Genomic DNA, 25174 nt, shown 5'->3' with positions numbered 1-25174 from the left:
ACAGGAAGCAAGGGTTTCCTTACAGCAGGCAGTGCAAAAGCTGCTTTCTACAGGAGTTACTGTTCCAGTACCTCCTCCACTACACACTAAGGGTTTTACTCAAGTCTCTTTGTGGTTCAGAAACCGGACGGCTCTGTACAACGATCTTGAACCTCAAATCCCTGAACCCGTATCTTCGGGTGTTCAAATTCAAGATGGAATCTCTAAGAGCAGTGATAGCGAATTTGGAGGAGGGGGAGTTTTTGGTGTCCCAGGATATAAAGGACGCATACCTGCATATGCCAATTTGGCCTCCTCACCAGGTGTTCCTCTGGTTCGCAATTCTGGACCAGCATTTCCAGTTTCAGGCCTTACCCTTTGGACTCTCCACAGCCCCAAGGGTATTCACAAAGGTCATGGCGGAATGAAATGATGCTACAGCTGCGCATGAGGGGTGTCCAAATAATTCCGTACCTGGACAATCTACTGATAAAAACAGTGTCCAAGGAACGGCTGCTGCAGAGTATAGACTTGACTACTTGTTTGCTTACGGATCACGGATGGATACTCAATTTCCAGAAATCTTACTTGGAACTGTCTCAGAGAATTCAGTTCCTGGGGATGATCCTGGATACGGTGTCTCAGAAGGTTTACCTTCCCATGGAAAAGGCTTTGACTATTCAGTCTATGGTCCGGTCAGTGCTGAAACCTTGCATGGTCTCAATTCATCTGAGCACTCACTTGCTGGGCAAAATGGTAGCCTCCTACGAGGCGATACAGTATGGCAGGTTCCATGCGCAACCGTTTCAACTGGATTTGTTGGACAAACAGTTTGGGATCTCACCTGTACATGCATCAGCAGATAACCCTGTCACTGAAAACTTGGATATCCCTGCTTTGGTGGCTACAGATCCCCCATCTGGTGCAGGGTCAGAGTTTCAACACAGTCATGGATGTTGTTGACAACAGATGCCAGCCTCCGGGGTCGGGGGCTGTTACTCAGGGAGTGCAGTTCCAGGGGACATGGTCCATTCAGGAATCTGTTCTTCCGATCAACATCCTGGAACTCAGGGCAATTTACAATGCTCCAACACAGGCCTCATACCTTCTTCAGAATCGGGCAATCCAGGTGCAGTCGGACAATGCCACGGCAGTAGCGTACATCAACTGACAGGGAGGAACAAGAAGCAGGGCCGTAATGCGAGAGGTGTCAAGAATACTCATCTGAGTGGAAGCCAACGCAAGGGCCATCTCAGCCGTTTACATTCCAGAAGTGGACAACTGGGAAGCGGACTCCCTGAGCAGGCACGACCTCCATTTGGGGAAATGGGGCCTCCACCCCCAGGTGTTTCAACAACTTGTTCACCGGTGGAGTTGTCCACAGATAGACCTGATGGCTTCTCATCTCAACAAAAAGCTCTGTCATTACTGCTCCAGAACGAGGGACTCACAGGCGATGGTGGTAGATGCCATGAATTTACCAGTTTGTTTACCTGTTTCCTCCAATTCCTCTAATCCCAAGAGTTTTCAAAAGACTCAAAAAAGGAAAGAGTTCAGGCAATTCTCATTGCTCCAGATTGGCCTCGACGGGCCTGGTACACGGACCTCCTGACCCTGTCATTGGAATATACCTGGCATCTGCTGCTACTCAAGGACCTTCTTCAACAAGGACTGTTAATCTATCCAGACTTACAGTGGCTACGTTTGATGGCCTGGAAGTTGAGAGGGAGATCTTGACCAGGTAGGGTCTTCCCTCCAAGGTGGTTTCCACTATGGCTCAGGCCCGTAAGGTGGATACCTCCGAAAATTACCACCAGATTTGGATGAAATATGTTTCTTGGTGTGAGGGTCAAAAATGTTCTCATGTGGAGTTTTGTTTGGGCTGGTTTCTTCTGTTCCTGCAAGCAGGAGTGGATAAGGGTCTAAGGTTAGGCTCCATCAAGGTCCATTTTGACTGTCTCTATCTTTTTCCAGAAACAACTGGCGGTACTTCCTGAAGAACAGACCTTTCTAAAGGGGGTGTTGCACATTCAACCACCCTTTGTTCCTCCCACTGCTCCGTGGGACCTCAATGTAGTATTGACCTTTCTCCAATCAGATTGGTTTGAACCCTTACATAGGGTTGACTTAAAATACCTAATGTGGGAGACTGTTATGTTATTGGTCTTGGCTCTGCGAGTGGCGGAATTGGGGGCCTTGTCCTGTAAGAGCCCTTACTTGGTGTTCCATAAGGACAGGGCGGAGCTCAGAACTCGTCCACAATTTTTGCCGAAAGTGGTGTCGGCCTTCCATGTGAATCAACCTATTGTGGTTCCTGCATTATCAGACACTTCTGTTGCTCCTAAGTCCCTGGACATTGTGAGGGCTTTGAGGATTTACAGCAAATGGACTGCTTGTCACAGGAAGTCTGACTCGCTTTTTGTCCTTTATGATGCTACGAAAATTGGTCATCCTGCCTCCAAGCAGTCCATTGCTCGTTGGCTAAAATTGACTAACCAACAAGCCTATACTTTGGCGGCAAGGTCGGTGGGTTCTTCCTGGGTGGCTGCCCGGGGCATCACGGCCTTACAGTTGTGCCGTGCAGCTACTTGGTCTGGTATGAACACGTTTGTTAAGTTCTACAGGTTCGACACCTTGGCCAAGGAAGACCTTCAGTTTGGTCAGGCGGTTTTGCAGGGGTCTCAGCACTCTCCCACCCATTCTGGGAGCTTTGGGATGTCCCCATGGTAATATACTATTCCCCAGTATCCACTAGGATGTTAGAGAAAATAGGAATTTAATACCTACCGGTAATTCCTTTTCTCATAGTCCGTAGTGGATACTGGGCGCTCGCCTCAGTGCTTCATTTTCCTGCTTACCTGGTTGTAAGTGTTATGGTTGGGTTTGCTGTTGCTTTCCCTGTTCCATGTTTGATTAGCGTTGCTATTCTTCTACAGTTAGCGTTGCTTTCCTTTGTTCTGGTTAGCTCTGCTATCATATTGTTTGTGTGTTGGTTCGTTACCTCCCCGCTTTATGTGTTATATCCTTCTCTCAAAATATGTCCGTCTCCTCGGGCACAGTTTCCTAGACTGAGTCTGCTAGGAGGGGCATAGAGGGGAGGAGCCAGCACACAGTATTGATTTCTTAAAGTGCCAGGCTTCAGTGGACCCGATCTATACCCCATGGTAGTATACTATTCACCAGTATGTACTACGGACTACGAGATGAGAAATTACCAGTAGGTATTAAATTCCTATTTTTAGGTACAAATAGTAATGGTTGAATAGGGTGTTTAAAAGAAAAAAAAAATGGCCTCTCACCTAGCTGTGGTCTTGCAAAGAGATTATAGGACAGTCTCAACATCTTCCACACTACAAACACATTCTACTGCCCTCGCAGAACTTTCAACATTCTCCTCACCCTCCATTACAGGCACAGCAGGGCCTACAGATAGCATCATGGGCCAAATGTAATAAAGGGAGTTTCAGAAAGTGAGAGATTTGGTAAGGTTTTTCAGTTGTTTTTAAAGTGGAAATCATTTCCACTGCAAAACCAGGTTGATCTTGCTGTGTAAATGATTGCCACTTTAAAAAAACAACTGCAAAACCTTACCAAATATCTCACTTTTTGAAACTCTCACTCTATTACATTTGGCCCATGTCACTATGATCTGTTGACTGGCTTGGTCTATCAGAATGCAAATAGCTATCCGACAGAGATGAGGAGCTACTTGGGAGTTTCAAATTCAGAATGTCCAAACAATGAAGAAGCAACAGGGCCAGTTGATGGCTGTAGTTTACCTTGCCTGTACACATTCCACTTCTACTAACTGAAAAATGCTGTTAATATAAGCCTTTATCTCTAAGCCTGATTCAGAGGTGAATGCAAATGGCAATGGATGGTCCAGATCTTAACACTACTGAGTACCTATGGGATGAATTGGAGCAATGTGTGCATTCTAGTCCAAGTTGACCTTCTCCAATGTCATAGATGGTCACTGTACTTAAGGCAGAATAGCAAAACATACTACCTGCTATTGGAAAACTGCCCACAAGTTAATGGACAAGAAGGGTGTCTGCATGGCGGACCAACAAAGTTCTGACAGCAATAAAATCTTATTGATTTATTAGCGGTCATTGTGAATCAATTTTGTCTACATAGTATAACAGCACATGTGCAGTTTTACTTCACACATACTACATCCTGCTCTTCTCTTTTACAGAAGGAGAATGCCGATAAACTAACAATCATTAGAGATTGTGTATATGGCTGCCTTCACATCGCTCGGGATCAGGATACACATGGATACAAAAGAAATGTCATTTTGACACATCTATGCCAGTGTTACATATAAACAACTGTGTGCACAGGACAACACTTCTCCTGACAAAGATAAAATAAATCAGTTGACTCACCATTGGCAGTGAGTCGCTGACACCTGGCGCTCAAAGTTAGTTTAACAGGAAAAACAAGGCCAAAACTGAATTCCAAAATAAGCCCAAACCATTACCAGAAAAAGCCCAAGAGTACCACTTCATTATCAAGTAAGGGCAAGCTCGAGAGCGTTAGTCTGTCTCATCACTAGGGGGGCCAAACCTGGGATTGGCGGGATCCCGGGATTTAGGCCCAAAAACGGCCGGGATTCAATTCCGGGATTGGAAGCTCCAATCCCGGGGACTGAAAGCTCCAATCCCGGGGATTGAAAGCTCCAATCCCAGGGCGCTCAGACTCCTCTTGGCTCCCCTGCGCAGCATATCCCCACCTCAAAAAACGAGATTTATGGTAAGAACTTACCGTTGTTAAATCTCTTTCTGCAAGGTACACTGGGCTCCACAAGGAATCACATCGGGGTGTAGAGTAGGATCTTGATCCGAGGCACCAACAGGCTCAAAACTTTTGACTGTTCCCAAAATACACAGCACCACCTCCTCTATAACCCCGCCTCCATGCCAGTGAGCTCAGTTTTGTTAACCAGCCCAATGCAGTAGCAGGTACCAAAGACGACAACCGATCGTAGCCAATTACACCACACACTCACCGCCGAAGAGGGTGTCAGCGGCTATGCCAATGCCAACCCAAAGAAGCTAAGTGCGTCATGGTGGGCGCCTTGTGGAGCCCAGTGTACCTCGCAGAAAGAGATTTAACAACGGTAAGTTCTTACCATAAATCTTGTTTTCTGCTGCGGGGTACACTGGGCTCCACAAGGAATAACATCGGGGATGTCCTAAAGCAGTTCCTCACGGGAGGTGACGCACTGTAGCGGGCACAAGAACCCGGCGTCCAAAGGAAGCATCCTGGGAAGCGGCAGTATCGAAGGCATAGAACCTTATAAACATGTTCCCTGAGGACAACATAGCCTCCTTGCACAACTGTTCAAGGGTTGCACCACGGTGGGCCGCTCAAGAAGGTCCAACCGACCAAGTAGAATGGGCTTTGATGGTAGCAGGAACCGGATGACCAGCCTGTACATAAGCATGTGCAATCACCATTATAATCCATCTGGCCAGAGTCTGCTTGGAAGCAGGCCAGCCACGTTTGTGAAAACCAAACGCAAAAAGAGAATCGGATTTCCTAATAGAGGAAGTTCTCTTCACATAGATACGGAGAGCCCGTACCACATCCAAAGATCGCTCTTTGGAAGACAACTCAGGAGAATTAAAGACCGGAACCACAATCTCCTGGTTAAGGTGGAAGGAAGACGCTATCTTAGGTAAATAACCTGGGCGTGTTCAAAGTACCGCCCGGTCACGGTGAAAAATCAAATAGGGAGACTTATAGGATAAGGCACCCAAGTCAGAGACCCTCCTAGCTGAAGCAATAGCCAGCAAAAACAACACCTTAAGGGAAAGCCACTTAAGGTCAGCAGAGATAAGAGGCTCAAACTGAGACTCTTGTAAAGCCTCCAAAACCACAGACAAATCCCAAGGGGCCACAGGTGGCACATGAGGCTGAATCCTCAACACACCCTGAGTGAATGTATGGACATCAGGTAGGGTAGCGATCTTTTTCTGAAACCAAACCGACAAGGCAGAGATATGCACCTTGAAGGAGGCCAGACACATGCCCAAATCCAGGCCGTGTTGTAGAAAGGCCAATAGTTTGGCCGTACTAAACTTGAAAACGTCATGATTGTGAGACGCACACCAAGTAAAGTAAGCATTCCAGACCCTATGGTATATCCGAGCAGAAGCCGGCTTACGGGCCTTCAACATAGTTTGAACGACCGCCTCAGAAAAACCTTTGGCCCTCAGGACGGAAGCTTGAAGAGCCATGCCGTCAAAGCCAGCCGGGCCAAATCCTGGTAAACACACGGGCCCTGAACGAGGAGGTCTGGTCATTGTGGAAGCAGAAGAGTACGATCCAACGAGAGGCCCTGTAGATCGGAGAACCAGTGCCGTCTGGGCCACGCTGGAGCGACTAGAAGAAGGTTTCCTCCTTCTTACTTGAACTTCCGTATTACTCTGGGCAGGAAGACACTGGAGGGAACACATACGGCAGCCGAAAGTTCCACAGGATTGACACAGCATCCACGAACGCTGCTAGAGGATCCCTTGTCCTTGCTTTGAAGACTGGAACCTCGTGATTGTGTCGAGATGCCATCAGGTCTACATCTGGGAGGCCCCACTTGTCCACAAGAAGTTAAAACACCTCTGGATGTAGGCTCCATTCTCCGGCGTACACGTGCTGACGACTGAGATAGTCCGCCTCCCAGTTCAGAACGCCTGGAATGAACACTGCTGATATGGCCGGCAGATGGCATTCTGCCCACTGAAGAATCCTTGATACTTCCTTCATTGCCATGCGGCTTCGAGTGCCGCCCTGATGATTGATATACGCCACCGTGGTGGCGTTGTCCGATTGTACTTGAACAAGTCTGTTCTGTATGAGATGCTGGGCCATTGTCAACGCATTGAACACTGCCCGCAGTTCCAGAATGTTTATCGGGAGTAGCGACTCCTCCTTGGTCCACCGACCCTGAAGAGAGTGTTGCTCCAACACCGCGCCCCAACCTCTCAGACTGGCATCCGTCGTCAGCAGGACCCAGTTGGATTTTCAGAAAGGACAACCCCTGCTCAAGTGTTGGTCCTGCAGCCACCAGTTCAGTGACAGGTGGACCTCCGGAGATAGGGAGATCAGGTGAGATCTGATCCGGTGAGGCAGGCCATCCCACTTGGACAGAATCAACTTCTGTAGGAGGCGAGAATGGAATTGAGCATACTTCACCATGTCGAAAGCTGACACCATGAGACCTAACACTTGCATCGCCGAATGAACCGACACTTGCGGACGGGATAGGAAGCATCGGATCTTGTCTTGAAGTTTCAGCACTTTCTCCTGAGACAAGAACAACCGCTGGTTGTGAGTATCCAACAACGCTCCCAGGTGTACCATACTCCGAGCCGGAACCAGGGAGGATTTCTTCCAGTTGATCAGCCAACCGTGGGCTGTCATGCACTGGACCGGCAGATCGACATGACACAGAAAAATGTCTGAGGAACTCGCCAGGATCAACAAATCGTCTCATATGGCAGTATCCTGACCCCTTGATGGTGGAGTGTAGCGGTCATGACCGCCATTACTTTGGTGAAAACTCGCGGAGCCATTGTCAAACCAAAGGGTAACGTCCGAAATTGGTAATGAAGGTTGCCCACCGCAAACCGCAGGTACTGCTGATGAGATTCCGCAATAGGAATATGTAAGTAGGCATCCAGTATGTCCAGGGAGACCATATAGTTCCCAGGCTCCATGGCCAGAACAATGGAGCGCAGCGTTTCCATACAGAACTTGGAGATCCGCACATGCTTGTTCAAGGACTTCAGATTGAGAATGGGCCGCGAGAACCCGTTCAGTTTCAGGACTAGAAACAGCGGTGAATAGAACCCCTTGCCCCTCTGAGCCAGAGGCACCTGTACCACCACTCCTGTGGACAGGAGGGAATGTACCACCGAGTGCAACGTGTTTGCTTTTGCCGGATCCAGAGGCACGTATGTTGGGCAAAATCGATGAGAGGGACGATTTTTGAAGGGTATGGCATAACCACAAACAACGACTTCCCTCACCCAGGTATCCGAAGTGGTCTTTAACCATTCCTGGGTAAAGCCTAGAAGTTGGCCCCCACCCTGGGATCCCACAGAGGGAGGCCCGTCCCGTCATGCAGCTGGCTTGTCAGTTTTGGAAGTTGGCTGACGGGCGGTCCAGGCACGTTTCGGTCTGGGCTTGGCAGGTCTGGAAGCACGAGCTTGCTTTGGGTACGCCTGACTTTTTTCTTTACCTGGAGTACGAAAGGGCCAAGGGAAAGTACTTTTAGCCTTATGTGCAGAAGGAGCCGTACTAGGTAGGCAGGCTGTTTTAGCAGTAGCCAGATCGGCCACAATCTTATTGAGGTCTTCTCCAAAGAGAATGTCTCCCTTGAAAGGAAGCACCTCCAGGGTTTTCTTGGAATCCAAATCCACCGACCAGGATCTCAACCAAAGGATACGTCTGGCCAAAATGGATGCAGTAGCAGCCTTGGCCGCGAGCACCCCGGCATCGAAGTCCGCCTCCTTAAGGTACAGAGAAGCCGTGGCAATATAGGAGAGACATTGTCGAGCATGCTCAGATGCATCGGAAGGCAGTTACGCCTCGAGCTCCTGAGCCCACGCCTCAACAGCTTCAGCATCCCAAGTTGCTGCAATAGCTGGCCTCTGCACAGCCCCCGAAAGGGTATAAATCACTTTTAAACAGCCCTCCACACGACGATCCATCGGTTCCTTCAGAGAGGTGACGGTAGTGACTGGCAGAGCAGAGGAAACAACCATGTGCGCCAAGTGATAATCTACAGGCGGAGGGGTTTCCCAATTTTTACACACCTCCACAAAGAGAGGATAGCGAGCCAACAGTCTCTTATTCGGTGTAAATTTTGTTCCCGGATTTTCCCAGGATTCCTGACGTATGTCAACCAGGTGTTTAGAGTAGGGTAAAACTTGTTTAACCACCTTCTTACGCTTAAACCTATCCGGTTTCTTGGAGACGGTTTCAGGCTCAGAATCATCAGACACTGGAAGAATGAGCCGTATCGCCTCAATCAAATCAGAGACATTCACGGATGACTTCCCCTCCCCATCTGAAACATCAGCGTCAGAGGGGTCAGTATATGCACCGTCCTCCTCAGAGGACGTGTCAGTCAAAGCCGTGGGTTGGGAGGAGGTAATTGCCATTTTAGAAGACGACTTAGTCTTATGCGGGCGAGAGTGACCCTTAGATTTAGACATGGATCGGTTCAAGTGCTGTAACTGAGTGGAACGCTGATCTGCCCATGGCGGGTTCACAGTGGGGACCATAAACTGTGGCAGTGGCACAGGTGGTCCCACAGGGGGCGCGTCAATTTAGTCACAAGCGTGTTTAACAAAGTGGAGAATGTAGCCCAAGGTGGGTCTTGTGATGCCCCAAGTGCTACCGACCCACTGGGAGGTAAGGAACCCCCTGAACCTGAACTCTCAGCTGCTAAATTATCCTCCAATACGTCCGCGGCCTCACAACCACGCAGTGTGGGAGAGACCCCAACGTCGTTGCCACGTGTAGCAGACAAAACTATGTGCACAGTAATGGGCACCCCCGTAACAAAATCCAGCAGCACTATACCTAACAAAAAACTCTCAGGAAAGGAGCCTAAGAAGGCACAGACCGGGAGTTCAACAGATATAGAATATATGGAGACTATAAATCACAAGTAAAAATACCCCGTTAGTATATCTTGTGAAACAATCCTATATTATTTGCAGAGAAAAACCTGAAACACTTGGCCCCCTCAGGTATAGCAATATAGGAATAGCACGCTGAGTGAAATACTGCAATAAGGCAACCATGCAGTAGCTACATGTACACACACACATATATATATATATATGTCACAAGTGTACCATGCAGAAATTATGTACCATAAACTGCACTGAACTAGCAATACAAAGTAATACTCAGTATGGCTATATGTGATAACTATAGATATAACAAACACAGTAAGCACTGGATGTATATCACAGAGTGTTTGTACCACACAACCCTGACAGTATGCACTCTTTCTTAACTAACACAGTCCCAGTGACAGGTAGAATACTCAAGGAAGCACAGCACTGGCAGTCAGGCGGTTCCACAGAGGAGGATTTGCCCCCAGCAATCCCAGGAAACAGCAAGGCTCTGTCTGTAATGGCTGCTGATCTGGAATGATAACGAAGGAAGCAGCTCCAGGGCGGGAACATTGCTGAAATGGCGCCCTGGGGCTGGGGGGAGGGGCCTCAGGTCCGACCTGCTCTCCCTGCTGGCATTCCCACCGGGTGTGCGGGCAGTTAACATAAAGCAGGGGGAATTGGTACAACATCCCCCTTGACCTGTGCCCATTAGATAACCCTGGTGGCTAGTGGAGCAAGCTGCCCAGTAATCAGTGAACGCGCGGCCCGCCTCCTACGGCCGCGATGAATCGCGGTAAAGTGCGGCACAGAAGCCCCTTACCTCCCCCCTGTCGGCGGCCCCGCGATTCGGGAGACGGCGGCGTGTGTGTGACTCGCGTGTAGGATGGAAGAAGCCGGCGGCTCCGCTGCAGTGACCCGGCAACCGCGGCATGGGAGTATACAGCGCCGCTGGGGGTGATGGCGCTACACGCAGGGAAGTCTATTAGACTTTGCCTGCAGCAGCCCTGGAAGTCTTCTTTACATTTTCTCTCTTTAGTCTTGTAAAATGAAGCTCTGAAAAGGCTGCTTAAGGCAGCATCTTGTTAAGTGCCTGCATACTGCAAGGCACCAACTTACAAACTGAGCTCACTGGCATGGAGGTGGGGTTACAGAGGAGGCGGCGCTGTGCATCTTGGGAACAGTCAAAAGCTTTGAGCCTGTTGGTGCCTTGGATTAAGATCCTACTCTATACCCCGATGTGATTCCACTGTCTCCTGTATCACTAATGAGTGAAAGAAGAACAGTCAGTGCAGGAATGCACCTCACCCTGGAAGACCCCCGAAACTGCAACCCAGGAACCTAAGAGTGCTAACCAGAGTGCTGCGAAAGAACAGGGGTCGTCCCATGCATACCATAGCACATGAGTTCCAAATGGCCAGTAATGTGCCTGTTTCAACAAGAACACTTCATAGGGAGGCCCACGCACTTGGATATTATAGATGTGATGCTGGTTATAAACCTCTAATCACAACGAAGAATGCAGCACAGTACTTACAGTGGTGTAAAAAGCACAAAAACGGGACAGAGGAACAATGGCGGCAAGCGTTGAGTGACAAGTCACGATTTACATTTTTCAGATCAGATGGACGTGTTTGCCAGGAGAATGTCTGATGCCAGAGTGTAAAGTACCTACAGTAAAGAACGGAGGTGGTGGTGTTATGTTGCAGGGCTGTTTTAGCTGGTTTGGCATGGGTCCACTAATTGTAATTTGGGTTACCACCTCATCCCTTTAATTCTGGAGATATACTATTTACACAGGTTCTGTGGCTGATTAAAACCAGGTGAAATGGAGTCTTGAAGTCAGCCAGCCACAGAACCTATGTAATTAATATGTGTCCAGAATTAAAAGGGATGAGGTGGTAACCCTAGTTGTAATGTATGGTCACATTAACTCTGAGAAGTATAGAGATGTTCTCGATAACTCTGTGCTTCCTACATTGTGGCAATTCTTCGGAAATTACAAATGTTTTATCAGGACAACAATGCCAGTTGTCATGTTTCAAGGTTGACGTTGGACTGGTATACAGAAAAATCAGTAACCCAGATGAACTGGCCAGCTCAGAGTCCAGCTCTTAACCCCACTGACAACCTCTGGGACGAATTGGAGTGACGGGTGTGACCTTCTTCTGTGTTACAATTGGACACTGTACTGAAGGCAGAATGGCAAAACATACCATCTGCTGTTGTTCAGGAACTTGTGGTCAGTTTGCAAAGAGGGTGTCTGCAGTAATCACTGTACGTGGTGGACAACCAAAGTACTGCCATCAATAAAATCTTGATCTTGATTTTCGGTCAGTGTCCAATCACTTTTGGATTTAGGTTAAGGTCCCCACATCTCCTATCCTGTAGCTCATCTTGCTTGCTATGCCCTAGTGCCTGGATACAGGTTCAACTCAGGCAGATATGTTCCATGCTCTGTCCCTGCACTTCTGCTTGTCTCTTTAAGGTATAGTGAGATGCACTGGCAGGACTTGTACCTTACCATTGTTCTGCTATTCATAAGTGTATGTTCTTGTGAAATGTTTTGTATTATAATTTATGTACCATTTTGCTGTATGCTCTTTTCACAGCACTGCAGACTGCTACCTTACTATACGAGAATAAGAAGAAAAAAAAATACAATTTATATATGTATAAAAAAAAAAAAAAAAGCACTGATGTAGTATACGTTTTGCAACCCAGCTGCATAGTTCAGATTCCCATTATATTAAGTATTTGAAGAGGATAAACACTCTTTATTGGAACACTTGAAAACAATTATGGTGAAAGTAAATGAGTGTAAGAAGAGAGGAAGGTTACTACGGTAACAATGCTGATGCCATCTGGTGAGTCATCTTAAACCATAAACACCCTAGCTACAGGAAGCAGAAAAGAGAGAGGTGGTGCAGAATGCTCAGTACACAGAACAGGAGTGGACAGTGTTACTGCAAGTCATTTACTAATGCTGCATTAACTCCTTTATAGCTCAGCCAGGATTTGACATTTTTGTAATAGCAGTACCCACAATTAGTATTGTAGAGCTGTGCTGCAGCATAAATAAAATATCTCAATTCCAAAAAGGACAAAATGCAGCAAGCAGTGGAGCAACTACAGTGATTGTGTGGCCTGTAGCATGCTGGAAAAAAGCTCAAGTGGCTAGAGCTTACCCAAATGTAGCTACGGGGCCTGGCAATGCACTGTTACACCCCTGGAGACAAGTGTGAAATTCTGGTAGTTCAGCAGATGCAGCTCCACCTTCTGAATCATCCTCTCTGTGGAGAGGCAATTGGAGTAAAAGTGGGATATCACACGTGCAGTGAAGTACCAAATGAGGGATCACAATGCTTGTGCTGAAAATGTTCAGGAGTGGACCGGGGATCCCAGCACCAGCCCTAGATAGGCCAATATTTGTTAAAGTTATCAGTACACTCATATCTGGATGAGTACCACAATGCTAGCATAAAACGGATAGCAATAGTTGAATAAATAAAACCAGAGCCAGGAAATTATAGACTGGCACATTGTCGGACTTGGCATAAAGGGCCCATAAGGAGAAATCAATCATGTGGGCCCACAAATAAATGGGAAGACCACCAAGCCATGCTCTATTATCATGATCCACTTGTGTAGTTAAATATAAAAAAAGAGGGAGAAGAAAAGTTCAACAATAGTCAATCGGTCATAAAACACACTGGGTACTCCTCAGTAATGGTAGTGCTCACCTTATATAGGTGTAAACGTGCCCTGAAAGCTTTTGAGAAAGGCACATGTAAAGGTAGGGGGCAGCAGCTCGCCGTCTCCTCCACCAACAATTTTCAGACCTTGGGTGTTTTATTATATGTGTACTGTTTTCTGTGAATAAATTGTTAATCTTTTAAAACACTATGGGCGGTATTCAATTCTTTCCACCCCCTTCCACACCCGTTCTGTTTCTGCTGATGGGCGTGGTATCATCACTTCAGCTCGCTACTTCCGGGGTAGCGAGGCACTCAACCCTTTACGTAGCTAAACCTGATTACTATGGGTGCGATAACAGGGATCATTTTAGAAAGGAGATTGGCAGCCACATTCAGATATTTGAAAGAGATACTGTAGTAAATAAAAAATTATTCATGAATGGGATGTCATTGTTTTGTAATGCTATAACGGTTAGAGATAATTTGTTCACAGAATAGTGCTGTGCCATGGAAATGTGTTGTGTTTAATTTGTATTGTTAGAAAATGCGAGGATATTTATTCAAATTTTAAAGAGAGAAGTATAGTAAACTGGCTGCTGCTCCCAGGTCCAACTTTAAAAAAGAATATGCCTCTTGCCACCCATAAACCCCCCACCTCTCTTTTTTTCTGAAGGTTTTCTAGAGAAATAGCACTATTATTATGTATTCAGTGGTTCCATGATCAATATGGATACAAGGAATGTACTGCAGTCAGGAAATCCGTTGTGCATTGAAAAATACTTTAAATTATAGCTTTATCTCAAGTGTCTAATAGAAAAAAAAGTACCCACTGGAAGTACCTAAGCTATTCATTTTTATTAACTTTAAGGTACAGTATGCAACAATAGTATTTGTGGGTAATAGTTGTGAATATATAGAATAAATCACATTATGTCAAGGTCTACCCTCATGCAGGCCCTACACTGTCAAGAATCTTGGCATCAGTAGCAGTAATACATCTACTATGTAACTACACATTGTGAACTTTGAGAGCCGATTTACATAACACCACCCAGGGATAGTGGCTGCACGCTGGGAGAATAAGTGCTAGAGATATTTGTCTAGACATTTATGGGAAAAGTAATTGGATGTGTGTTTTATGTAATTAATTTGAGAACATCTGCATTTAAATTTATAGAAACAGAATCCCAGCTATTTTGAAGTACAGTTCAGAGCAATGAAACTCTAGGTAACAAACAGTTTTACCCATATTCTAAAGTAATTTAATAAAGCATCAGGTCATTTGTAAAGTAGCACGAACAGTCTAAGGAAATTGATCAGATAAAATAAACTCAAACCAGCCTGAGACCTTAATACTGTTCCCTAGACAGAGAATAGGTTAATAAATGAATCCTTTGAAAAGAAATGACATAACCACATAAACACCCACTTCTCACCCAAGGTGCCTGATTTATGTAAAGACGAGAAAATGAATTTGAGGTTATTACAGAACCATTAAAGATACGTGTAAGTAAATAGACCTCTGTGGGAGGAGAATGCTAACCCTTTAGGTATAGGAAAACAAATCTGCCCTGAGATCGTATCTGCACAAATGCATCTAGATCCAGTTATTACCAGAGATGTACTGTAGCTGATTGAGGGGTTACATGGCAAATTCTCTGTATCCAAATCCCCAATCATGCAGGCAGTGAGATGTGCACCGCTTCTCTGACATCTAAGCCTGGCTGCTCTAAGCAAACGTGTGATGTGGAATTAAATGAGGTGGGGGTGGTGCTGTGAGAGCCAAGGAAGTATGCCAAGAATACTAATCCTTCAGTTTTATACAATGGAAAAATGACCGAACTCAGCAACCTGGATACCAGGAAAACATTTGACATTCTTAAGGGGGGTACACACGGAGAGATCCGTGTTTAAAATCTAAGCAATCTGACTAGATTGCTTAGATTTTAAGCACGGATCTGCTGTGTGTATGAGCCCCAGCGATACGCGACCCCGCGCATTGCTATCGCCGGTGCTAGATTGAGCCTGCATGCAGGCTCAATCTAGCGGGTCACTCACTTCAGCGCTGTGTGAAGTGAGCGGCCCCCGTCGTCACCCCCCCCCCCCTCGCTCAGCACATCGCACTGTGCTGTGCGGGGGGAGAGATGTGTGCTGGGCGGTCTGTGTTAAGATCGCTCAGCACATCTCTCCCGTCAGTACCCCCCTTTAGACAATCTATAGTGAAGAATTAAGGTCAATGGAAACAAGATCAAATGTGCATTTTGCAGTTATGCCTTATGCCATTAAGAATCTGTACTGTGGCCACACATTAGGGCGTGCTAAAGACAACTATGGATTTATTTATCAAAGTGTGATGGCAGAAAATATTCTCTATTGCCGCTTATTGCTCTGATTAAAAATACCCTAAAAAAGTCTATTGCTTAATTTTAACAAAATAAGTTCCGAGGGCAACTGAGAGATGCACCACTCCACACGAGCTGGCAGCAGTCAGAGGACTCTTACAGCTTCACATGCAATGTCATCTTGGGGCTGACAGAAATAAAGTGTAGCGATTGTCATCAGTGGGTGTACCCAGGGCCAGATTAACAATGGGGCAGATGGAGCTCCAGCTCCAGGCCTCCTCATAAAAATAGGCCCATTATCATGACAGTATGATGATAACAAGCCACCTAGATGGCCACATGATCTGCCATAAATCATAAGTTTTTCAATTGTATTTTTATTTTTCTCACAAAATTCTGCATTTTTCAAAAATTTGTTATGTATTTTGTAAGACAGTGGGTCTAATAGTGTAGGGTGCACTGATCATAGCTCCTCCCCTTCTCAGTATAGGCCCATAAAACATTTTCAGCTCCAGGCCCATGTGGCCCTTCATCCGGCCTTGGACCGTGTACCAGTGGTTGTCATCCGTTGGCAGGGGAACCACATAGGGCTAGATTTAATAAAACATCTAAAAAGGAAAATTGGTGGTATTGCCCATAGCAAACACTAACATGCCACCTGTCATTTTATATACTTGATGAGATAAATAACTAGAAACGGATTACTATGGACAATACCATCTCCTTTTCTTTTCAGAAGTTTTAGTAATTCTAGCACTTTGCCTTCTAGTAAAGTGCAAATTTAAATGTAAATGTACCATTAAGTGTCATGGCTAGAGATATTGATAGAAACTCTTAGTGGGAATACCAAATCTCTCTATGAACCCTGAAAATACATGAAGATTATGTCTAAATCTTATATTGTTCTTGGACCAGGATTCTTAAAGCTTGGGATCAATACTGGGAGCAAAGTCTCTGTAAGCCTCTGTCACTCTTGTGCTGTCAATCAGTAAATATACTCTAAAAATATGGAAATACAGTTTATTGATGCATATAAATGATGTTAACACAACAGCATGCAATTCAAGAATGATAAGCAATATAAGAATCAATACTCAACATATATGAGAAAGTTCTTGAATATGTCTTTCATAGAGTATCTTCAATCCACTGAAAGAAATCCATCGTCACACATGATGCTCAGAATAGACAGTAAGTCATCACACCATACTAAGCACAGATCTGTGTGTCACTCTGTCTTAGCCAAATCTCAATTTCATACAGGAAAGACACCCTTCCAATACCAAAATTTCTGCTTACAAAGCTATTCCCCCTAATCCAGGTTCTATCTAACTGGTATTTGGACCTACGCTCAGTGTATTGTGTTACAACACCATGGCTCACTGCTTATCTCCATGGTGTATCTTCTGTCTCAAGTATGTGTACAAACGCCTTTTCAGGGCCTAATTCTGGCCCACACCTTAAACAGCTAGGTATATAGAAGGTCTATTTGGTCTATTTGTCTGTGTACAGAGATGTGATAACTACAACAGTGAACCTAACACAATTCACTGTTAGGCATGCAGAAATCATTTTAAACCCCTGGTAACAGTCTCCGAGATAAGAGAACATACACTACAGCATAATAGTCGCATGGCGAGACCATGAATCTAAGAGTAGGTGGGAAGTGTGTGGATGGAGGCCTGTGTTTGAAAGGAGAACATAGGGTATATGGTGAAAAATCAGCTTCAAGATCAACCCACTCTCTAAGGTGGTTGTTCACATGGGCTAGCATTGCTTAAGGGAAGTGGCTACCTAAGAAGCATTTCTGGAAGTTGCATACACTCAGAAGTGTAGCGTGCAGCCATGGCGCCTAGAGCACGTGTGTACTATGCCCCCCCACCACTCAGTGTGCATGATAGCTTAGATTAAAGGGGTGTATCCCCATGGCGGCCTCCCCCCTGTATCGCCCCAAGACTGCCTACCCCCCCTGTGTATCCCCATGGCTGCCTCCCCCCTGTGTATTCCCAAGGCTGCCTCACCCCTGTGTATTACCAAGGCTGCCTCCCCCTGTGTATTACCAAGGCTGCCTCCCCCTGTGTATTACCAAGGCTGCCTCCCCCTGCGTATTCCCAAGGCTGCCTCCCCCTGTGTATTCCCAAGGCTGCCCTCCCCATCCCCCCCGAGTCCCTGCATGGCTGTCCCCCCATGTCTCTGCATGGCTGCCTCCCCTCGTCTCCCCATGGCTGACTCCCCCCGTGTCTCATCACCGGCCCTCCTTGCATCTCCGCATGGCTTTCTCCCCCCTCTGTGTCTCTCCAGCAGCTACGCTTACCTGTCCTGTCCTCGTCCCGGATCACTGCTGGCGTCGCCAGGGAGAGCATTCATTCATGCCTCCCCTCCCGCAGCGCAGCCGCCGAGCTTAGTGACATGCGCGGTGAGTAACTACTGGCGGGACTGCGGCGCCCTTGCCAGAGACAGGCGCCTGGAGCATGAGCTCCACTGGCGCCGCCCTCGCTACGCCCCCTACATACACTATTGTATATTTTGCAGTTCACATATTACCTTTTATGTCCAATGGAGTGGAGCTACAGTTTCAATCAAATTAATTTCCCATCTAATTACATTTTGCACCAGATAAAATTGAATTTATTCTCAAAGCAGCTAAGAGGAAGTAGTTCATTTCTTTTCATTTTCGTCATGGTAACATTTTCAAGGACTGCTATATTTAAACCACTTGAAGAAAAGCATTGCATGATATTCCTACGTCCAAGTACATTCAATAAGAGAGAACATATGCTCCTAGCATTGTATGAAAAATTAGAACTTCACTATACTGCCCATAGCTGAAGGATATAATGAATTGGTTCTTATCATTTGGCCATTTAAAGGGCAAAACTAAGCATGATTTAGCCACAGGCTCCATTGGGAGCCCATTCACTGCTACTACACACAGTAAAGCTGCCATGTCCTCACATCTGCCCCTGAGGAGAGCAACACTGAATGTGTGCTTAGAGGGGAGCTGTGCCACTAGAAGTTTCCTATTGAGATACAGAACAGAATAAGCCAAATCACATATCCCAATAGTACACCATGTGTGTGCTGGCTAGTAATGAAACTCACCAATGTTACTGTATATACTGTATTTACAAGTCATAACCCCAAGCATCATCATTCGTAATATAATTTGTGATCTGTATTAAGAAACGCCTTCATCCAATATATCTGACTCTGACATTGGCATACCTGGGCAGGGTAAGGGAGCGCTAATGTCTGTTGTATGTGTGTACCTGCAAAGTCAAATAAGTTAAAATAAAATAGCAATTATTTAATGAAAAATATTGACACTGCTTCCATGCAGAATGTTTACACTCTTTTCAGAGTATTTGTATTGAAAACCGGGTTGCCGGTATGGAGGTTTGCCAATGTCCGAGTGTCCGTATTCTTCCCAGCATCCAACGCGTTTCGTGACGGAGCACTTATGTTTCTAAGTTCCAATGCAGCTGAATAAAGTGATTTGTGGTCAGCAGTGTGAGCTTCTTCAGCTGGGTGTAATGAAGCAATGATTGCGGTATACTCGGAACCGGATGCACGTCACACTGGAAGTCACGGAATGAGCACTTCTGGTATCGTGCAGAACGCCAGGAAAGGAGGAAGACCGCGAGGACGAGTAACCAGCGCCGCAGGGAAGGAAGGTAGGAGAGGGACAGATAGATAGGGGATCCACCTCCCACCCGCAAGGATACGGACACTCTGACATTGGCAAACCTCCATACCGGCAACCCGGTTTTCAATACAAATACTCTGAAAAGAATATAAACATTCAGTGTCAATATTTTTTAATTAAATAATTGCTATTTTGTTTTAACTTATTTGACTTTGCCGGTACACACACACACACAACAGACATTAGCGTTCCCTTACCCTATCTATAATCTTATTTTTGATCGGAGCTGCTTCTACAGTTGAGCGCGGAAAGAACACATTTATTTGTATACTTGGACGGGGGCATGGCATTATCACAAAGGGATCTTATATCACCAAGGGGGCATGGCTGCACCAGGGCATGCCTGTGTCCCACTTCCTGTAACCCGGTAATTGCAGGAATAACAGGATGGCATAAGCGATGCAGTGACAAACAATATACGTTTACCACTGCTTGTTGAATACTAAAAGGAGGACATAATTCCTTTGGTGACTGCTAAAGGGGATAACTCTCTTTATAAAATGTGGCCCTTAGATGTTTTTTTTGTATCCCACAATCACTGGAGAGTAGACCAGCTGGATTATGCCTACTGCAAGGGGGATGAGTTTCACATCCTGCTCTCCACTGCTTAATGCCATGAATTGTGGCAGTGTGTAACAAGGGATGGGGTTGCTACAGTGCACCCGCAAAGTATTCACAGCGCTTCACTTTTTCAACATTTTGTTATGTTATAGCTTTATTACAAAATGGAATAAATTCATTTTCCTCTCAAAATTCTACACACAATACCCCAAAATGACAACATGAAAAAAGTTTTTGAGATTTTTGCAAATTTATTAAAAATAAAAAACTAAGAAATCACATGTACATAAGTATTCACAGCCTTTGCCACGAAGCCCAAAATTGAGCTCAGGTGCATCCTGTTTCCACTGATCATCCTTGAGATGTTCCTACAGCTTAATTACAGTCCACCTGTGGTAAATTCAGTTGATTGGACATGATTTTGAAAGGCACACACCTGTCTATGCAAGGTCCCACACTTGACAGTGCATGTCTGAGCACAATCCATGCATGAAGTCAAAGGAATTGTCTGTAGACCTCCAAGACAGGATTGTCTTGAGGCACAAATCTGGGAAAGGGTACAGTAAAATATCTTCTGTTTTGTAGGTCCCAATGAGCACAGTGGCCTCCATCATCCGTAAATGGAAGAAGTTCGGAACCACCAGGTCTCCTCCTAGAGCTGGCCGGCTGTCTAAACTGAGTGATCGGGAAAGAAGGGCCCTAGTCAGGGAGGTGACCAAGAACCCGATGGTCATTCTGTCAGAGCTACAGCGTTACTCTTTGGAGAGAGGAGAATCTTCCAGAAGGACAACCATCTCTGTAGCAATCCACCAATCAGGCCTGTATGGTAGAGTGACCAGACGGAAGCCACTCCTTAGTAAAAAGCACATGGCAGCGCGCCTGGTGTTTGCCAAAATGCACCTGAAGGACTCTCAGACCATGAAAAACAAAATTCTCTGGTCTGATGAGACAAAGATTGAACTCTGAATGCCAGGCATCAATGTTTGGAGGAAACCAGGCACCGCTCATCACCAGGCCAATACCATCCCTACAAAGAAGCATGGTGGTGGCAGCATCATGCTGTGGGCTGTTTTTTAGCGCCAGGAGCTGGGAGACTAGTCAGGATAGAGGAAAAGTTGAATGCAGCAAAGTACAGAGACATCATGGATGAAAACCTGCTCCAGAGCGCTCTTAACCTCAGACTGGGGCAACGGTTCATCTTTAAGCAGGACAACGACCCTAAGCACACAGCGAAGATATCAAAGGCGTGGCTTCAAGACAACTCTGTGAATGTCCATGAGTGGCCCAGCCAGAGCCCAGACTTGAATCCGATTGAACATCTCTGGAGAGATCTGAAAATGGCTGTGCACCGACGCTTCCCATCCAACCTGATGGAGCTTGAAAGCGGTTGCAAAGAGGAATGGGCGAAACTGCCCAAAGTTAGGTGTGCCAAGCTTGTGGTATCATATTCAAAAAGACTTGAGGCTGTAATTGCTACCAAAGGTGCATCAAGAAAGTATTGAGCAAAGGCTGTGAATACTTATATACAGATTTGTCCACTTACATCTTTGCTTTTTTACAAATTTGGCACAACATGCAAAACACGGCTGTTTTTCACGAGTAGCGAGTGGATGAATTTTAATTTTTTTGTTTGCCATAATAGAATATGTATAAAGTAACATATTAAAGAAGCAAATTAAGAAAAATCAGAAGGCATGGCTAAATCTCTGAGTCTATGGCATGCAAAACTGTGCCATACATGGCGGGATATAGCAAAGATGTATGTGGACACATCTTGTACATGTGATTTCTCAGTTTTTTATTTTTAATAAATTTGCATAAATCTAAGAAAAACTTTTTTCACATTGTTATTATAGGGAATTGTGTGTAGAATTTTGAGGTAAAAAAATAAATTTATTCCATTTTGGAATAAGGCTGTAACATAATAAAATGTGGAAAATGTGAAGCGCTGTGAATACTTTCTGGATGCACTGTACATTGAAATTCACTGTGCCACGCCTCCTACTCTGAATGACACCATTCTAATGTTGGCAAATACAGTGGTGAGATTTATCAAATATCGGAGAGAGATAAAGTACCAACCAAGCCGCTCCAAACTGTCATTTTACAGGCTGTGTTTAAAAAATGACAAAAGCTGATTGGTTGGTACTTTATCTCTCACCGCTTTATATCCAAGCTTTTATAAATCTCCCCCTATATTGACTACTTTAACCAACAATAATTGTACACTTTACCCTTTCTGTGCTGTGTGAATAATGTGATTTTCTTCTTTTCTAGACTTGCTTGAACTAAAACTAATTACTTTTTTGCAGACGATAGTGTATTAAACTTTATATAAAGGATAAATATAATACCCATGGGTATATTTAAACTCAGATGATACATGAGAGTAGATCCTTTTAATTCCAATAGGAGCATCCAATCCTCCACTGTGATAGATAAATAGGGTTCAATACTCTTTTTTCAGACAAAAATAATGAAGCCTCTCTGGTATATTGTGGAATGCGGAGAAAAATCATATCTAGTACACAACTTCAAAAATGAAAAGGGTACTCTTTCTAATACAGTGCACTTACAAACATGAACTCAAAACAGGAATACCGAAACACAGACCCTGGAAGCCCAACACTGCTCGCAATGCCAGCGGGCATCCCAATAGCCGGGATCCCGAACGAGCCGAAGAGTTAAGTCGCAGGTGGGGGGCTAGGTTTAGGCACCACCGCGGAGGGCTCTGCTGTGTGGGTTGGGGGTGGGTGGGTTTGGGGTTAGGCTGTGGTAAGGGAGGGTTAGCATACTTTTCTGATCCCTGACAAAATTCCAAACATTGGGATGCCACAGTCTGTCTTTTGACAGCCGACATCCTGAACGCCGGCATTTCAGCCCCAACTCCTTAAAACAACATCAATATTGAGACAAACTCCACATGAATTGGTCTCCTACCAGCAGCAAAATAGAAAGCAAGACCGAACACAAACAGCCAATCTAAGGCCTTGGTTGGCATGGAGCTGTCTATGCTGGACACTGGGTTATTTCTGATGGCCATTGGGATGAAGGACACAATAGAAAACTTTAAAACTTCCAAAAGCATCGAAAAGGGATTACAAGGTTTTAAAGAAACCTTTTGGTCCTCTCATTCCTCTCAACATTCTCCTGTAATGGGGGAACGTTTACCTCTGATATGTATTGTTGGCATCAGGATCTCCACGTGTGTTGTTCTCCAGCAGGAACGGTCAGACGCAGCTGGGAGTAACTGACATAACTGGAAGAGCTGTATAAAATAAGAGCGGTTTTGTTATGTTTTGTGGACATGGTCCCATTGTCAACATATTTAGCATGTAGACATGCTCAGAATGCCAATAAAACAGTTGGTCCCTATAGTGCGGCAATCACTTACCTCTGTTCAGCTCTGTCAGTACAGCAGTGACTTTGGTGTCCTGCAGTGTTAGGTGATGTAGAGTTCAGGTACGCTACCACTTATTCTTAATCCTCACCTTAACACCCCCCTCAACTTCCGTCAACATTGTGAACATGACAACATCCTGCAGCTCAATAATGGTGACATCACAACTAACAACATTCTGGTGTTGACATGGTGACTGTATCCCTCTGTGAGCAATGCGGGCTGGTGCTGGTGGTGCTTTGTTTCCAAGAGCCTCTCTGGTGGTCTCTGAGTATTTATCCAAGTCCTTCCCCGGGAACTCCATAGTTCTAATGAATCTGACCTTAAACTGTGTAAACGCAAGAAATCCCCAGTCCATCAAGAGATACTGCGGTAACCCATGCAAAGTGGCAGAAAAAAAAAATGTGAGTGAGAGCACATCTGTATATTGCTGAACTCTCACATGGCGTATCACCCATTGAAACACAAATTATTCTGCATTCCGGATTGCTAAACCCTCCAGTTAGGTCTACATCTTCGTTAGAACACAAAGTAAGTCCTGCACAACAAATACATCAATTAGAAACTTGTCAGTATCTAAGTATTGAATGGCAACAGCTCTCTGCCTAGGCCCATTGTCATATCAACCACACTTACTCATTTTCTTGTCCATATAATACAATACTTTCAACTACTGTAACTGAGTTGGAATTGGGCTGATATACTGGGGCACCTTGTTACTCAGGGCTCCAGGCTAATTAATTTACTATAGTCCACTACTGTCTAAAATATACTTATACTATAAATAATAAAAGTCAGCAAATAAAAATATACAGCATAATGAGCAGTTCTATACAGTCAATTACAAAAGTGCAGAATGGCTGCACTACTGAATGTGGATGTTCTTGTGAAAGTGCAGCTGTATTTTATGGGAAGCGCATATATTTGCATGCCAAATTGGCGGTATCTGTGTGTGCAACATCTGATAATTTGTTCCTGTAAAAAAAATAAAAAAGATTTTTTTTTTGTAATGAACAAACAGATTTATTGGAGACTAGCAGTGTCTACTCGCCATTGCAGAGTGAAAATTAATTTTATTCAATGCTAACGATGTTTATCTTAATATCTTCTGTAGTAAAACGTCATTTTTATTTTCTTATTATTACAGGTTGAGTATCCCATATCCAAATATTCCGAAATACGGAATATTCCAAAATACGGAATTTTTTGAGTGAGACTGAGATAGTGAAACCTTTGTTTTCTGATGGCTCAATGTACACAAACTTTGTTTAATACAAAAAATTATTTAAAGTATTGTATTAAATGACATTCAGGCTGTGTGTATAAGGTGCATATGAAACATAAATGAATTGTGTGTATGCACACCAACTTTGTTTAATGCACAAAGTTATTAAAACTATTGGCTAGAATGACCTTCAGGCTGTGTGTATAAGGTGTATATGAAACATAAATGCATTCTGTGCTTAGACTTAGGTCCCATCGCCATGATATATCATTATGGTATGCAATTATTCCAAACTTCGGAAAAATCCGATATCCAAAATACTTCTGGTCCCAAGCATTTTGGATATGGGATACTCAACCTGTATTATTATTATTATCCTTTATTTATATGGCGCCACAAGGGTTCTGCAGCGCCCAATTACAGAGTACATAAACAAATAATCAAACAGGAAAACAGCAACTTACAGTTGATGACAGTATAGGACAAGTGCAGGGTAAATAAACAGTTACATCAGCAGATGACACTGGAATAAGTATCAGGTGGCAGAAGACTGATGGAATTGGTGCAGTTGAAGATTATTAAAGTAAGAAAGGATAAGCACATGAGGGAAGAGGGCCCTGCT

At 44.9% G+C, this 25174-nt stretch overlaps 1 long non-coding RNA gene across 2 annotated transcripts in view; it reads right to left on the bottom strand.

The window, feature by feature from the left end:
- LOC134935164 (uncharacterized) overlaps window positions 1–23502 on the bottom strand; it is an 87138-nt gene extending 63636 nt beyond the window's left edge. The window contains exons 1-2 of one of the 2 annotated variants that reach the window (XR_010179953.1): window positions 23322–23502; window positions 23099–23195 (exon numbers count right to left, since the gene is read on the bottom strand). This is a non-coding gene — a long non-coding RNA (uncharacterized LOC134935164). The remainder of the gene's footprint in view (window positions 1–23098; window positions 23196–23321) is intronic. The other variant, XR_010179952.1, reaches the window with a different exon arrangement.
- Window positions 23503–25174: the final 1672 nt, after the last annotated feature.

Source organism: Pseudophryne corroboree, chromosome 6 (assembly GCF_028390025.1).
Source record: "Pseudophryne corroboree isolate aPseCor3 chromosome 6, aPseCor3.hap2, whole genome shotgun sequence".
NCBI classification, from domain to species: Eukaryota; Metazoa; Chordata; class Amphibia; order Anura; family Myobatrachidae; genus Pseudophryne; species Pseudophryne corroboree.
Note: the sequence above shows the minus strand (reverse complement) of the source record. Positions and strands in the feature narration are given on the sequence as shown.